Raw genomic sequence first — 16,584 nt, forward strand, 5'->3', positions numbered from 1 at the left:
TGCATTTTATGTTTTTTCCCCAATTTTTTAACTTCTAACATCTTTATAGCCTTATATTATATGTGTGCACACGCGTGTGTGCGTAGCATTAAGTTGGGTCTTATCCAATTTAACAACTTCTGCCCTTTAATCAGAACATCATGACTATTTACAATTAATATGTTCTATTTACAGTTAATACAATTGCTAATATATTTAGATTGAAATCTACTGTATTATCATCTACTTAGCTTTCTGAGGATCAGTATCAACTTCAATTGTGGGTTTTGGGAAAATTAAAATATCCTAAATCAAACTTTGCATCGGTAAGTAGTCTTCAAGATTTAAAAACAAACGAGGCAAACCTCTGCAATGCAGGCCTGTGAATGCAGTTACAGAGATGTATTAAAAAATATATCAAGTATGTAGCACCAGGAAAAATACTCAATATTTTGTAATAACCTATAATGAAAGAGAACGTTCGACCTATATCTCTGTTTACGTACCTATCTGTAACTGAATCACTTTGCTGTACTCTTGAAACTAACATGACATTGTAAATCAACAATATTTCAGTAAAAAATTTTAAAAAATAGAGCAAGTGATGACAGCATCATAAGGACATATGCACAATCTCCTGAGAGGACCCCTGTGGGAGAAACAGCTCATGATGCTTGGGGTCAGAAGGTACACAGGATGGCTCTGGGAAGGAGAGAGCCTTGGTGCATTTGAGGAGGAGACGGGATGTGTGGCAAGAAGTGGTAAGATTAGTGAGACGGGCACATGCTAGACCCTCAGAGCTTTGTGGGGTTGTTGACTGTGTTAGAAACCCACTTCCCAGTATAGAGGGCAATGCCATGGTATGATTTATGTTTTTAATAGTTTACCTGGGCAGCTCTAGTAAAAGCTGATGAGAAAAGGCAAGAATGGAAGTGGGTGGACGGTAAGGTTAGCCATTTCAGACTCCAAGAGACATCTCCCTGCCAAAGCCATGTCTCCTACTTGACAGAAGCAGGTGGAATTCAAAGTATCTCTCAGGCTGGAATCATTAGGAGATAATTAACAATGACTCACATGGGAAGCAAGGGACAGGGTGCTGTTAATGATGGCATCGTCATTCCAGCCACACAACACTGATGTGAAGTGTTAGTAAGGAATTTTTATCTACAATGAAGTCTAATAATTATAGGCCATTTATCAAACTTACCGATTAGCTTATCATTATCTTATTTTCATTACTTAATAAACTTTCCAAATTGCAAGCTTATGAAAACCTCTCACGGTTCGACAAACACCAATCTCTAATGTTTTTCCTTTGCAGTGTTTGTGTTAAAAATGATTTCAAAGAAAACTGAATGGTACCCTACATACTACCCAATATTATTCTTCTCACAAAAGACATTATAAGGTTTGGTCGGAAACCCTCTCAGTGGTTCATATCAGGTTAACACTGACTCTAAAAAAATTAAAATGCAAAACTTTTGTTCTCTTGCACTTCTCACAAGAAAGCAAAATTGAAGTAGGCGATTCTGCTGAACGACAATTTGCTTCCCCCTAACACAAAGCCTCAGCACCACTGCTTCCAAAAGAAGCATTTCTATTGTAGAAACCATCATGTTTCTTGCTGAAGTGATCACCCTCAAAACATTTACTGGGCCTGCCTTTCATTGAGGTTTTCAAGTTTTGACCTCTTTCTCGAAAAGAAAATGATAAAGTCCCTAATGGAATTGTAAGACTGGTGAATAACAAAGTTCTTCTTTTCTTTCCCCCAGTTATAAAATGATGCCAAAAAACATCCAAAAGAAAGAATATTTTCTGAACATTAGAGAAGCTTCATTTATAGGAGGTGGGGGGGCAAACCACCCTCAACAATCATAAACTGCAAAGCACCAGTAAAAAATAATACACATCCCTCAGCTGCAAAAACCAAGTGATACAGACACCAGAGGTCCCTGGAATGTAAAGAACAGGCATGTGGGCTTCCCTGGTGGCTAATAAAGAAAATCTGCCTGCCGATACAGAAGACGTGGGTTTGATCCCTGGTCCAGGAAGATCCCACACACCATGGAGCAACTAAGCCCGTGCACCCCAAATGACTGAGCCTGTGGCTCTAGAGCCCATGCCACAACTGCTGATGCCCAGAACCCCTGCTCTGCAACGAGAGAGGCCACCGCAACGAGAAGCCCATTCACCGCACCTAGAGGGTAGCCCCCGCTTGCCACAGCGAGAGAAAAACCTGCACAGCAATGAAGCTTCAGCATAGCCAAAATAAAATACATAAATAAAATTAAAAAGTATTAAAAAATAATAATAAAGCACAGGCATGTGTGTTAGATTCGCCAAAAAAGTTCTTTCAAGTTTTTCCATAACGTCCTATGGAAATGAACATTTTGGCCAACCCAATACATGGGAATGTGGAACAAGGAAGGGGGTGAAAGAGGAGGAGGGGTGTTGGGGTTTCTCTTGCTTTCAATAGAGATGCTTCTCCTGGGGTTAAGGAATAAAGAGAGGAGAGAAAACACAGTTGATGGATTAGACAGAACCTTGTTTTTCAAACACTATGTAGTGAGCCATTAATGAATGGTTTGTGACCAGAATTTATGAGCTAGAATAGAAGGTATCAGAGTACATCATATGAATAGAGGTAATATTTTATGAAAGGTTTCATATATGTATGAATATACTTTGTGAGAATGTGTAAATGTGTATTATTGATTTGTCACATAAAATGCTTTTAACTCTATGGGTGTGTGCTCAGCCACTCAGCAATGTCTGACTCTTTGTGACCCCACGGACTGACTGTCGCCCGCCAGGCTCCTCTGTTTATGGAATTTTCCAGGCAAGAACTCTGGAGTGGGTTGCCACTTACTACTCCAGGGAATCTTCCCGACCCTGAAATCAAACCAGTGTCTCCTGTGTCTCCTGCATTGGCAGCAGATTCTTTACCACTGAGCGACCCGGGAAGCCCTTTTAACTCTGTGGTCTGCCATAAAAAGTGAGTCTGAGCTACAGCAGTTAAGGTTCCCCGCCCCCTTCTTCTACCAGGAAAGGACTGTCTGTTAAATATCTTTTGCTCATTTTTTACTTGGACTTCATAACTTAAAAATAAGACACTGAGGTTTCGCTTTAGCCCTGTTCCTGGTCACAGAACAGAGAAGAAAATCTTGCTTCCGAAGTTTCAGAAGTTATCCCTGCCTTGTCTCACTCTGTGTCACATGGTGATTCTCCTTAAGTTGTCCTCAAATCCTTTAGCCACACTAGATCACTGGGCTTTCAGAGATTAGGAAGATCCTTTCTCTGTTGGGTATCTGTTTGTTAGAGGGTCTTAAAAACTGGCATATGAGCTGGCTTTATTTGAAAGTACATTCCTATCTAAACTATTGTCCAACTGAAAAGGAGGGGAAAAAAAAAAGGATGCAATGAATCAAAATCACTTCAATGATGTATAAACTTGGGAAATTATTCATCCTCTCTGAGCTTTAGTTTCTTTGGCTATAAATTAAAGTTAATACTACCTCTGAAGCCAGATTGTTGCAAGGAGTGGAGATGATTCCTACAAAGTGCCCAACAAAAGTTAGGCATTTGAGAAATGACTATTTTGAACTATAATAACCCGAGAACCCAAGCACACAACTGCTTCTTATCCCTCTTCTGTATGAGCAGGCATCTTGCTTCCTACCCTCATGATGAGCACTTTTCATCTCTTTTCATCCCGAGTGCAACGCAGGGCCTGACATCCAGTAGATGCTTGATAAAAGTTGACAGAATTGAATTAAAAAAAAAAAAAAAGGTGGTGTTGTGTTTTCTTGATAACAGAGTGTCCCTACTGCCAAAGCAATTATGAGGGCCAGTCTTTATGCCCATATTAGCTTACTGGGCTTTCTGTGGACTAGGAGTGTAATCCCAATGGGAAACACCGACTGCCCAAATGGTCTGACAACAAAGAAGTCAAGCTCCATCAGGTGAGCCACATCTGCCCCGACAGGAAGTTAGTGCTTCTCTCTGCTCCAAAAAAAAAAAAACAAAACACCCAGTAATTGAAAGCACCCGGGGGTCAAGATGAGCCTCGCACTTGGACTGAGGAGAAAGTGGTATTTTTGCTTATCTTCAAAAGCAGAGACTGGGTTGATAAGAGAGAACAGTTGTTTTGCTCAGAAACAAGCCCGTGACAGACTATATTGAATAGGAAAGTGTGAAAGTGTTAGTAGTTCAATCGGGTCCGACGCTTTGTGACCCCGTGGACTGTAGCCCACCAGGCTCCTCTGTCCATGGAATTTTCCAGGCAAGAAATACTGGAGTGGGTTGCCATTCTCTTCTACAAGCAATCTTCCCGACCCATGGATCCAACCCGGGTCTCCTGCATTACAAGCAGATTCTTTACCATCTGAGCCACCAGGGAAGCCCATACTGAATAGAAACCAATCCTTATTTTCTCTTCCAAACTTTATTCTGCTCCCATCTCTACACACACACCTCACACCCCTAAATCTGCATGCACTGAGCTGTCTTCCCAACCCCAGTCCCTCAGGTGGCAAGGCCTCTCTGAGCACTTGTCCAAACCAACCTCACCCGAGCCCCGCTCTCTTGTGACCACAGAGCTTCATCTGAGGCTGGAGGGGAGCCTGGGTCTGAGGTCTCTCTGCTGTCTCAGAGGAAATCCAGATATTGTTAACGCAAAATGTCTGTGCCACCAAATAAAACAGGCCACGTGTGTCTCCGTAAACAATCGGTCATCTCTAAAGGACCCCGGGGTGTATGAAGGTGCGAAGTGTTCTCATCCTTCCATCTTCAAAGCAACAATGAAAATACAGTTCTTGGTCATCTAGCCTTTCCTGCTGACCCGAGGGTGGCATCTGCTTTCTCTTCTGCCTTTAAACTGCTTCACAGAAACGATCTTTGTATCAGATTTCTTTCTGTGTCCTCTCTTACACACACAAATAAGAGGCCCAGAGGAGGAGGAGATGGGAGGGTGGGGAGGACGGAACAGAATCCCACAGATGGCGTCAGTCGGAGGCCTGGTCTGCGGCCCCCTGGTCTCTATGAAAGGTCGGCTGAGAATGCTGGGCCTTCCTGCTTCTCCCTCTGTTTTTCTGCCGGGCGCCAGGGTTACACATTCCATAAAGCAAAGCCAAAGGTCACATGTGGAAAAATGGCAAGGAACTTTCAGGGACTTGTGGATTTTCGAAAGTTGACATCCACGCTGTGTGGCAGTGTGCGTGTTCCCTGGGGGCATCTGTGTCAGAAGCATGTTTCAGAGGAAGATGTCTCCTCCAGAACAAACCATAGAAAGTCTGACATTCCCTGTTCTCTCTTCTCTTTCAGCCAAGGTAGTCATGTACGGATGTGAGAGTTGGACTACAAAGAACGCTGAGAGCTGAAGAACTGATGCCTTTGAACTGTGGTGCTGGAGAAGACTCTTGACAGTCCCCTGGACTGCAAGGAGATCAAACCAGTCAATCCTGGAGGAAATCAACCCTGATTATTTGTTGGACAGACTGATGCTGAAGCTCCAATACTTTGGCCACTTGATGCAAACAGCCAACTTACTGGAAAAGACCCTGACGCTGGGAAAGATTGAAGGCAGAAGAAGGGAGTGAGAGAGGAGAGATGGCTGGATGGCATTACCAGCTTAATGGACATGAGTTTGAGGAAACTCAGGGAGACAGTGAAAGATAGGGAAGCCTGGCGTGCTGCAGTCCATGGGGTCACAGACAGTTGGACACGACTTAGCGACTGAACAATAACAACCTGGTCTGAGCCACATGGACCTCTGATAGGTACAGGGAGGGATGTGGTGGGGTGCTGTGTCCACTGGTTGAAGTTTTCCTGGTAATGGCAAGGGGCAACTGAACTACTGCCTTCTGTCTGATCCATTTATAACAGTGGATCAGCATTTGAACAGGTCTAGAAAATTTAGATGTTCATTATTAACTGAGGCCCTATATAGTGCCCGATGATAATTAAATGCTGAGAAGACAGTGGTGAATAAGGTCCCCATCCTCATGGAAAGTGTATTTTTTAAAATTGCAAGAACAATTTTATTAAGCGGCATTTTACTTAGGCCTTGAAAGTTTGCCTGAAAGCCAAGAAAAATTAAGTAAATGAAAAAATGTGACCCCCCAAAAAAATGTGCTCCAGGCACAACAAACAAACAATCAGAACCTCAAGGAAGAAAATGTGTTCCCAGTGCTGCTGCTGCTAAGTCGCTTCAGTCGTGTCCGACTCTGTGTGACCCCATAGACGGCAGCCCACCAGGCTCCCCCGCCCCTGGGATTCTCCAGGCAAGAACACTGGAGTGGGTTGCCATTTCCTTCTCCAATGCATGAAAGGGAAGAGTGAAAGTGAAGTCGCTCAGTCCTGTCCGACTCTTAGCGACCCCATGGACTGCAGCCCACCAGGCTCCTCTGTCCATGGGATTTTCCAGGCAAGAGCACTGGAGTGGGTGCCATTGCCTTCTCCAGTGATCACAGTGCACTACTTGGCTAAACTGTTAAAAAGGAAACACAAAGACAAAGTGCGTGGAAGTTATGGCACACAAAAGGAAACAAACCATATGTAATTATGCTAGTCCATGAATTCTAGTGGTAACAGGAAAGAGACAAGCTAAAAGCAATTTCAAAGTGTTGTGCTGTGAAGGAGGTAAAATGCGGTCAGTGGATGGAGTGACTGGATATGGAGTGGTGTTAGGAAGGTTTAGAGAAGGCGTCTAGGGGGAGTGCCTTTTCCTGCGGTTCAGATGGTAAAGAATCTGCCTGCAATGCAGGAGACCTGGGTTCGATCCCTGGGTCAGGAAGATCCCCTGGAGAAGAAGGGAATGGCTACCCATTCCAGTATTCTTGCCTGGAGAATCCCATGGATAGAAGAGTCTGGTGGTCTACAGTCCATGGGATCGCAGAGAATCGGACATAACTAAGCGACCACACTTTGACTTTCTAGGAAGAGCTGGTATTCAAGCTGAAAGCTTAAGGATCAGAAAAAGTCACCAAGCTCTGGTTCTGGTCAAGAGCAGCACAGGCAGCAGATGCAAATGCCCTGTGGCCACGTGGAGGGGAAGTCTGACCTGGACACCTGGGGTCTGCTAAACACTGAGCAAGTGGCACAAGGAAAGGTCACGGGGCAGGAGGGCCAGATCCCATGGGGGCCTGTGGACAGTGAGGAGTTCCCATGTCACTTTCACAGCAAAGGGGAGCCACTGCAAGGGACCTAAATCAAAAGAAATAAAGTCCCTTTACCTTCTCACTGTGTGTCTCCAGCTCAGTGCCTTCTATGGATCCATGCCTCCCAAGACTGCAGATTTCCAGGGCACAGAGGTGTGGGCCCTGCACCCCCAATTTCTGCTTTTTTTTACTATTATTTGTGAAAAATACTTAATCAAGACTGAACTTTTGAGGACTTCCCTAGTGGTCCAGTGGCTAAGACTCTGAGATCCCAACACAGGGGGCCCGGTTTTGATTCTGGGTAAGGGAACAAGATCCCACAGGACGCAACTAAGGATCTCACATGCTGTAGGGAAGACGGAAGATCCTGTGGGCCACGACTAAGATCAGGGGCAGCCAAATACAGTTTTAAAATAAATAAAAATACTGAACTATGATGATAAACTGTTTACATCTAAATAAACCTATCATTCTGGAGAAGGCAATGGCATCCCTCTCCAGTACTCTTGCCTGGAAAATCCCATGGATGGAGGAGCCTGGTAGGCTGTAGTCCATGGGGTCGTTAAGAGTCGGACACGACTGAGCGACATCCCTTTCACTTTTCACTTTCACGCATTGGAGAAGGAAATGGCAACCCGCTCCAGTGTTCTTGCCTGGAGAATCCCAGGGACGGGGGAGCCTGGTGGGCTTCCGTCTATGGGGTCGCACAAAGTCTGACACGACTGAAGCGACTTAGCAAATCTATCATTCAAAGAGCCTTTTATAGGACTTCCCTCGTGGTCTAGTGGTTAAGACTCTGCACTTCCCATGCAGAGGGTACGGGTCTGTTCCCTGGTCAGAGCACTAAGATCCACATGCTGAGGGGTGTGGTCAAAAGGTAAAAAAAAAAAAAAAAAAAGGAGGAGAGAGAGATCTTTTACCTACCACCAGTCTCACCATTCTTGGGTGTTTCAGAACGGCTTCAACAGCAAGACACAGAACTAGAAAACAGTTGTGTGTGCGTGCATGCTCAGTCGTGTCTGACTCTTTCATGACCCCATGGACTCTAGCCCACCAGGCTCCTCTGTCCATGGGGTCCTACAGCCAAGAATACTGGTATGGGTTGCCATTTCCTTCTCCAGGGGATCAGACCCATATTTCCTGCATTAGCAGAAGGATTCTTTTACCACTGAGCCTCCAGGGAAGCCCCAGAAAACAGTCAGAAAAGTACAAATTACTCCAAATCATCCTTCTCACAAATCCCTCAGCTTGATTTGCCCGGCCTTGATGTCAGACTGAATTCCCTGGAAGCGAGTGTCTTCTGCGCAGTATCTCAGATACAAACAATGCGGGCTGGACTAAATAGCTCTCTTCCCACATGTGTTGTCAGCATCTCCCTTCGGACCAATTGAGGATTATTGTTTCAACAAGGCATGCAAGCTCACTGTTTGCTAAGCTGGCTCAGCCGACCATTAAATCATAGGAGAGATGGACCTGGCCCATCCTCTTGCCTCCGAACTGGATCACTTCTCCAAGAACCCGGCCCTCGGTCCAAAGACCAACTGGAGAACAGGCTCTTTAGCAAAGTCTGAATTGCATTTTCCTGAGGGAAGAGTCCTGTAATACGATCAACTACTTTTGTCAAGTTAACGTTCCTTAGTCTACACCTGCTTTAGTTTCCTTAAATGAAAACAAACCAGAGACAAAAGTACGGAAGTGAAATGGCTTCAAAGAGGCAGAGAATCCATAGAAGAACACATTAACTTAATTTGTACCCCTAGATAAATGACAAGATACGTGCGTAAGGGGAGCAAACGTTTTAAAAAATTCATTAATGGTGTGTGAAGATGAAAGTTATCTCTGGCTGAAAAGGTAACTGATAAAAGACATCAAAGAGAATGCTCTGGAAGTGCACTTGCTAAATAATCACCAGATGAGACAGACAGAGGTGCAATCTGGCTTTGCTTTCGTCTTGTAGATCCCAAGAGGATGCTTTCATTTTGAAATACTGGTGAGCAAACCACGCAGGAAGTTTTACAATTTGGAATGACTAGTTTGAGTTAACAATGGATGGTCATGCGTGCTAAGCTGCTTCAGTCATGTCTGACTCTGTGCGACCCCATGGGCCATAGCCCACCAGGCTCCTCTGTCCAAGGGACTCTCCAGGCAAGAATACTGGAGTGGGTTGCTATGCACTCCTCCAGGGGATCTTCCCCACCCAGGGATTGAACCTGCATCTCTTAAGTCTCCTGGATTGGCAGATAGATTCTTTATCACTAGCGCCACTACAAAAAAAAAAAAAAGTTCTGCCCCAATACATCTGCATATGTTCAGACAGCTCCAAAAATCTGCAAGGGAGACTAAACCAGGGACAGCTCTTCAGAGGCTCTTCTGGAAAGTGGGACTCTCTAGTGCTGAGATACCACTGCAAACCCTAGAAGAGAGAGGGGTCTGAGATCCCAAGTGCGGTCAGGTAAGGCAGGTGCAGATACAAAAATGGTGTGCGGGTTTAACTTCCCCAAATGCCAAGGGCATTGATGTCCAGAAACCTAAGTCCTCTCCACCGAGAGGGTAGTTGGAGAATATATTACTATAAAAACAAAATAAAGTTTTATAAAAAATTAATGATTTTCTATGTCTAAAATTTGGTGAAAGGCTTCTTTCCTTTTGTGTGTAATTGATATAAAGTGCTGTTCTGAAATAAGGCTTTAAGAAACTAAGCTTAAATTTCTGATAAATACATGTGAAAACAGGATATAAGCTTCCCTTTCAGAGGAAATATTGGGGAACTGCCACGGATTCTTTTTAAATCAAAAGTAACAAAATTCTGCTTTAAAAAGAAACCACAAAAAAACCCAAAACAATTTATTTAGAACTATCCCAGTTTCAAATGACAGAAACCCAATCCAAAGTAACTAAAGAAAAAAGGAAAATTTATTGGCATGCTTAACAGAAAAGTCCAAAGGATAACATATTCAGGTATGGCTAGATCTAGGCGCTTAAATTATATTATCAGAAACTTTCTCCTTCATTCAGTTAAAGCCTTAGCTATGGTTTTGTTTTTAAGCAGGTTATCGTTAATAGAACCAAAATAATTACCAGAAGTCTAGATTTCTGCTGTATCATATAACCACCTCAAGCTTAAAACAAAAATAAAGCAAAATTCTTCCATGAGTTCAAGAAATATTTTAAGATTGGTCTCATGAACCTGGCTTGCTTCACATGCTAGCTCTGTGGGCTGCAAGCAGGGTGAGGGAATAATACTCTGAGTAGGATGGTGTCCACACCATTTGAATTCCTCAAGTTATCAAGAGACCTAAGGCAACCTTAGACCTAAGGCTCCTAAGGAAAACTTGGGATCTTGTTACAAGGAAAGGAATACACGCCATCACATAAGACCAAGAGACATTTACTGTATGATATCTACTGTTCCCTCCATTCACCTGTTTCCTCCTTTTTTCATCAAAATCCTATCCAAATTAATTTCAGCTACACCCTCTAGCAACCCTCCCCCCACCAAAGTCCACTGGATTGCTCACTTCAAAGTGGTTAATTAAAAAGAAAATCTTTTTTCAGACTCTCACCCATTGGTTTCAGACCCCTTCCTGGTTCTCCCACTGACTCTTGTGCTTCCCTTTGCAGCCGAAGTCCATACACTTTTTGAAACTCTCTGCTTATGTATTCATATTAAATATAACAAATTCCCCAAGGCTTTTCATCCTTGCCACCTAGGACCATCCTTGGCATAAAAACAGCAAATATTTGTGGTTGAGAGAGACAGTTCTGTCTTATAATGTATCAGTGAGTCTGTTGTAAGATCGGTCATACTGAATTTACTAAGGGAGAGCAATGAAACAGTCTCCAGAAGACCTTGCATCTTAATGCCTCTATCTTGTAAATGGAAATTTGAAAATTCAGTCGCTGAGAAATGAGTTGTTACCTAGTCTCGAAAGCCCAACTCAGACAAGCATAGCAAAACATTAACTGCTATTTTAAAATATTTTAAAATAATTCATTAGGAAGTGCTCACCCTTCTGTTCAACCTAGCAAAATAACTTTAATGCAACTTTAATTCCATTTTATGTTTTCAGCTTACAGTGTTGACTTTACAAAAATAGAAGTTCTGTGGTTCACAATGACCAAAGACATTTCATGTCAAAATAGCTATAGATCAATAATACATGCTTTTTCAGATGATGGCATTTTAAACACTGCTTAAATTGACTACCACTTAAAATATGAACAGTATAAGTGGAATCTAGAGGATGCTGCTCGGGCATCCTGCAAACATACACAAGCTCTGAGCCTCACTCACATCTGTCTCCTCCTCAGCGTCAGAATAAAATGAGGATTATTTCACAAGAACCCGGTTCTCAGTTTAGAACTGTCCACTTCAAGTGGAAGTCCATGATCAAGCCCTAAAAGCTGTACTGAACCCCACATCAAGGTCCTGTCGGTTCAGGAAAGACTGATGCTGAGGTCCTAGGAGCAAGGGGAAGAGAAACCAATACTAGCTAGGGGAGATCTGGGGTTGGGTATCTTACGCACACATGGTGGGTGTCCCACCATCCGCAAGTTTTCATGCAACATGGGATCTTCCTTCAGAGCTCATCATCACCTAGTTTCTGGAGGGAAAAATGGCCTGAGCAGGACTTCTCAAGAGATGGTGCAGGCGAGCAGAGAACCACATTTGCCATTCCTTATGGGCAACTTAGGGCCATTTCAAATTGTTTTGCCCACACATCTTTCTCTTCTTCTACCTGATTGCAGACAAGGTGCATCTCTCCCTTCTTGAAATAAGATGAAATTCCACTCTTCAGAGAATCAACTACCACGGAGACACTGAGAGAGAACTATCACTGGCCTGGTTGCTACATGAGAAAATGAAGCCTAAGAGAAGTGAAGTAACTTTCCCACAATAATGTGCTCCAAGACCCCAATTCTCCTTCTCCTTCCAAAGATTCTAAGGGTTATCTTCAGGATACTTATTCTTGGCAAAGGAGCTGCACTTAATGTTAATAAGAGAGTTAATCTTGGATGAACCTTTTCAGATATTACAAAAGAAACCTAAATCACCATTTTATGCTATTAAAGCAAGGGTTTCATATGACAAAATATGCCTCAACTGTTGAAAAGTTTAGACTATAAACAACCCATATTTAGAGAGTAAATCCCTAATGTATTTGTGTCTTATCCCAGCAACATCCTTCAAGTACTCTAATAACCCAAGAGACTTTTTTTTTAAGTAACTTTAGAGAACTCTCAGAAACACACACAATCCTAAATTTAATTTCGCTTGGCTTTGTAAAATAAAATCAAAATCACAGATGCCATCCCCTCAAGACATGCTTTCTCAGATCCTCCTCCAAGCACCACACACCCGCGGAACACAGAAGGAGCTGACATTTGACGTGAGGGCTCAGAATGGGGTGATTAAATCAAGTCTGGGGGACTGCTTATCGTCTAAAAAGAATCACATGGCGTATTTCTGCTCCAAGAAACTGGTGACCTTTTAAAGCAAACAAAGCATTTTTATATACCCGAAACATTTTTTTTTTTAAATCTTAAAAGGTACATTATAATTTGGTCAAATTTAATAGTTGTAGGTTTAATAAATTGCAACCATCACTGATTCTGTTGGACGGCAAAGCAAAAGAACATTTGCTATCTTAACACCATATAAATCACACATTACATCATGATGACCCAATCTCCCATTAGGCTGTTACTAGCCTCCCAGCTCCTGCAGGCTTCCTTCCAGGGCCACACCTGCCCACGGCAACGGGAAGACGGCCCAGTGCAACTGCGCATGTGCAACAGCCCAGCCGCGTTGAGACCAGACTTAACACGTGTAGCAGTGAGCTTAGAGTCCCGGTGTCTCAGCTAATGGAGAATCCGCCTGCAATGCGGGAGACCTGGGTTTGATCCCTGGGTTGGGAAGATCACCTGGAGAAGGGAAAGGCTACCCACTCCAGTATTCTGGCCCGGAGAATTCCATGGACCGTATAGTCCATGGGGCCACAGAGTCGGACACGACTTGAGCGACTTCCACTTAGTGTCTTTTTAAATTTTCTTCAAAAAACCCTCCACCGCACTTTTTCAGCTGAGTGAGCAGCCACTCTATAAGGAAGCTGGACTTGGTTCTTAGCCGGCCTGATCGCTGCCTGATGCTCCGTGCCCACGTCCTCTCCCCAACCTCTGCCAGGAAGGAGCAAGCGACCTGTAGCCACGATCCTCTGAGAGATTTCTCATGTCTAACCAGGCCTCTTTGAGGGTTCTGATTTAGGAAAGAAAATGCTTAAGTATTTACTGACAGCCCCCACCTCTCTGTGGGAGACATTTTCTGATGTCATGGAAGCGTGCCATGTGCCAACCTAGCTTTGAAATTCCTAGAAGCTACAAAAGAGGGCCCACCTCTGCTCTGGGAGGCAAACAGTGCATCGTAATATATCTATTAACCTGAGGCTCTTAGTTAAAGAAATGCAGCTTTGACTGTATTCCAAGAACCTTCCTCCTTCCCTTTTCATTCTTCTTTCCTCCCTTTTTTCTTTCTCATAAGCACAGAATTTTAGGGTCAGGAGAGACTGATGGTTAAATCATTCAGCTCCCGTGGCTGTATACTTTCTCCTCCCTTTGTTTCCACTTTGTCTCCCTGCCCCTGCATGCTTCCTGCACCCTTCCTCCCTGCTCCCGCTTGCTCTGAGATCCCTGCGGCCTACAGGGTAGGCAGAGGCAGGATGCTGCCCTCCTGGGATGAACAGCAGGACTCAGACAGCCCTGAGGTCCCATAAGGGTTTGTGCGTGATGTGTGCTCAGTTGTGCCTGACTCTTTGTGACCCCAAGGACTGCAGCCCGCCAGGCTTCTGTGTCTATGCGAGTGGAGTGTCCATGCTAGAGTGGGCTGCCATTTCCTCCTCCAAGGGATCTTTCCAGCCCAGGGATAGAACTCACATCTCCTGCATTAGCAGGTGGATGATTTACCACAGAGCGACCTGAGAAGCCCAGCATAAGGGTTTAGGCCATGTCATACTTTGAGGTTCAGGACCAAGCCACCCGAAAGGACCTACCTGACTGCATAGTCCTTTGTCTGTCTTAGCACATGACAATGAAACTAGGTGCTCAGTTTCTATTGAATAAATGGATAAATTGTTTATCTGATAAATAACATACTTGAAGGCCATCATTCTCTTTTAAAATGGAAACACACCCATAGGAGAATTAAGGAAGGAACTTTCTTTGGTCACAAAGACCTTATTATGAACTGTTTCATCAAAGTACTTTTCCCTAATTCAGTCAGCCAGAATTGGAGGAGAAAAATGAGATTTTGTAATGACACTGAGAGGGCAAAGGTGCAATAATTTTGGAGGCCGGGCTATTCTGTACGTGGGCAGGTGGAAGGTTGAGAGGTCTTGGAACAAAACGGGCACTTTGGGCAGGGGCAAGCTACGGACACAATGGGCACCTGAAGGTAAGAGAGGACACCAGGAGATGGGAAAGGTAAGAGAAAGGAGAGACGGCAACAGCACAGAACATGAGCATCACTATTACCATTGGATTAGCATTATGCTGCTGCTGAGCCTCGCAGAGCCTGCACTGAGTGGTCCATGACAAGTCAATGGTGAACGCAGGACTACCACCATTCGACAAGTATTTTAATTTTCCAAAACAAACAAACAAACAAAAACTGCTCCATAAGACAGACGCTTACTCCTTGGAAGGAAGGTTATGACCAACCTAGATAGCATATTCCAAAGCAAAGACATTACTTTGCCAACAAAGGTCCATCTAGTCAAGGCTATGGTTTTTCCCGTGGTCATGTATGGATGTGAGAGTTGAATTGTGAAGAAGGCTGAGCGCCGAAGAATTGATGCTTTTGAACTGTGGTGTTGGAGAAGACTCTTGAGAGTCCCTTGGACTGCAAGGAGATCCAACCAGTCCATTCTGAAGGAGATCAGCCCTGGGATTTCTTCAGAAGGAATGATGCTAAAGCTGAAACTCCAGTACTTTGGCCACCTCATGTGAAGAGTTGACTCACTGGAAAAGACTCTGATGCTGGGAGGGATTGGGGGCAGGAGGAGAAGGGAACGACAGAGGATGAGATGGCTGGATGGCATCACTGACTCGATGGACGTGAGTCTGAGTGAACTCCGGGAGTTGGTGATGGACAGGGAGGCCTGACGTGCTATGATTCATGGGTCGCAAGAGTCGGACATGACTGAGCGACTCAACTGAACTGAACTGAAGACAGACTGGGCTTGACCTTTGGCTGCCGTGATGACTAAGTCTGAAAAGAAAACTCATACTTTACTGGGGTCAAATACTCACAGTTCCTCAGAACTGTCTCACTAAAACATATCTGCCTACTTCCTTTTTTATTTCATTTGTATGATTTGATTTTGCTTTGGTTTCTGGTTTTACAAATTGTTAGTTCCCAAGTAGATAATGACAAGTGGAGGGATTAAAGGAAATGCAGAATGATGAAGCAGAAAGCCCAGCATAAATCAGGCACATGGCGATGTTTACCTAAGGTAGACACGCTAAAGTATTGACTTGTTTTTGTTACTGTTTCCCTTCTAAGCCCAGAATGCTGTGAGAAAGCACAAAGTTATCTTTTCAAGAATACTAATGCTACTGGGAAAAATATAAATAATGACAGGTAGGTCCCTGCAATAATATAATAAGTATACAAGGCATTCCTCATTATGTCCAAAGAGATTCCACAATCTCCTTTGGAAATTCTAAAGAGATTTTCCCATCCCTTCCAAGATGTATACAAGATACAAAAAAGTAGGTGGACATAAAGATGCATCTATACATCAGTAGAAACCACATGGACAAAACAGGGTGCAATATTACTGACTTAGCAGTAGTCCTAATTGAAATCCCATTTCTGCCTACATTTATTTCAAAAGAAATCCCTCAGTGGCCCATATGACATATCAGAAGATTGTTAGAATTAATAAACTAATTCATAAAGGGTACAAAGTCAACATATAAAAATAAGTTGTGTTTTGATACACTAAAAAAAGAAATATCTTAAAAATGTTGTATCTTAAGAAGAAATAAAGAATCCCATAGACAATACAATAGGATCAAAAATAACAAAATATTTAGGAATAAATTTAACCAAGGGGGTGAAAGATCTATATGTTGAAAATTATGACACTGATGAAAGAAACTGAAGCAGATAAAAATAAATGGAAAGAAATTCCAAGTTCATGCATTGGAAGACTTAATATTATAGTCAATACTACCAAAAAGTGAACTATGGATTTAATGCAATCCCTACCAAAAAAAAAAAAAAAATTAAAAATCCACCCTAAGATTCACAGGGGACTCTAAACAGTCAAAGCAATCTCAACAAAGCACAAAGTAAGAAGTCTCACACTTCCTGAATTCAAAACATGGCCAACAGGACGGGAAAAGATGCTCAAACATCACTAAGCATTAGGGAAATGCAAACCAAAAC

The 16,584-nt window shown here is 43.3% G+C and overlaps 1 protein-coding gene across 14 annotated transcripts in view; it reads right to left on the reverse strand.

Moving 5' to 3' along the window:
* The window catches only part of ENOX1 (ecto-NOX disulfide-thiol exchanger 1), a 680,015-nt gene that overhangs the window by 408,695 nt on the left and 254,736 nt on the right, over window positions 1–16,584 (reverse strand). The gene's annotated exons all lie outside the window — the stretch shown is intronic.

Source organism: Bos taurus, chromosome 12 (genome assembly GCF_002263795.3).
Source record: "Bos taurus isolate L1 Dominette 01449 registration number 42190680 breed Hereford chromosome 12, ARS-UCD2.0, whole genome shotgun sequence".
Lineage (NCBI taxonomy): Eukaryota > Metazoa > Chordata > Mammalia > Artiodactyla > Bovidae > Bos > Bos taurus.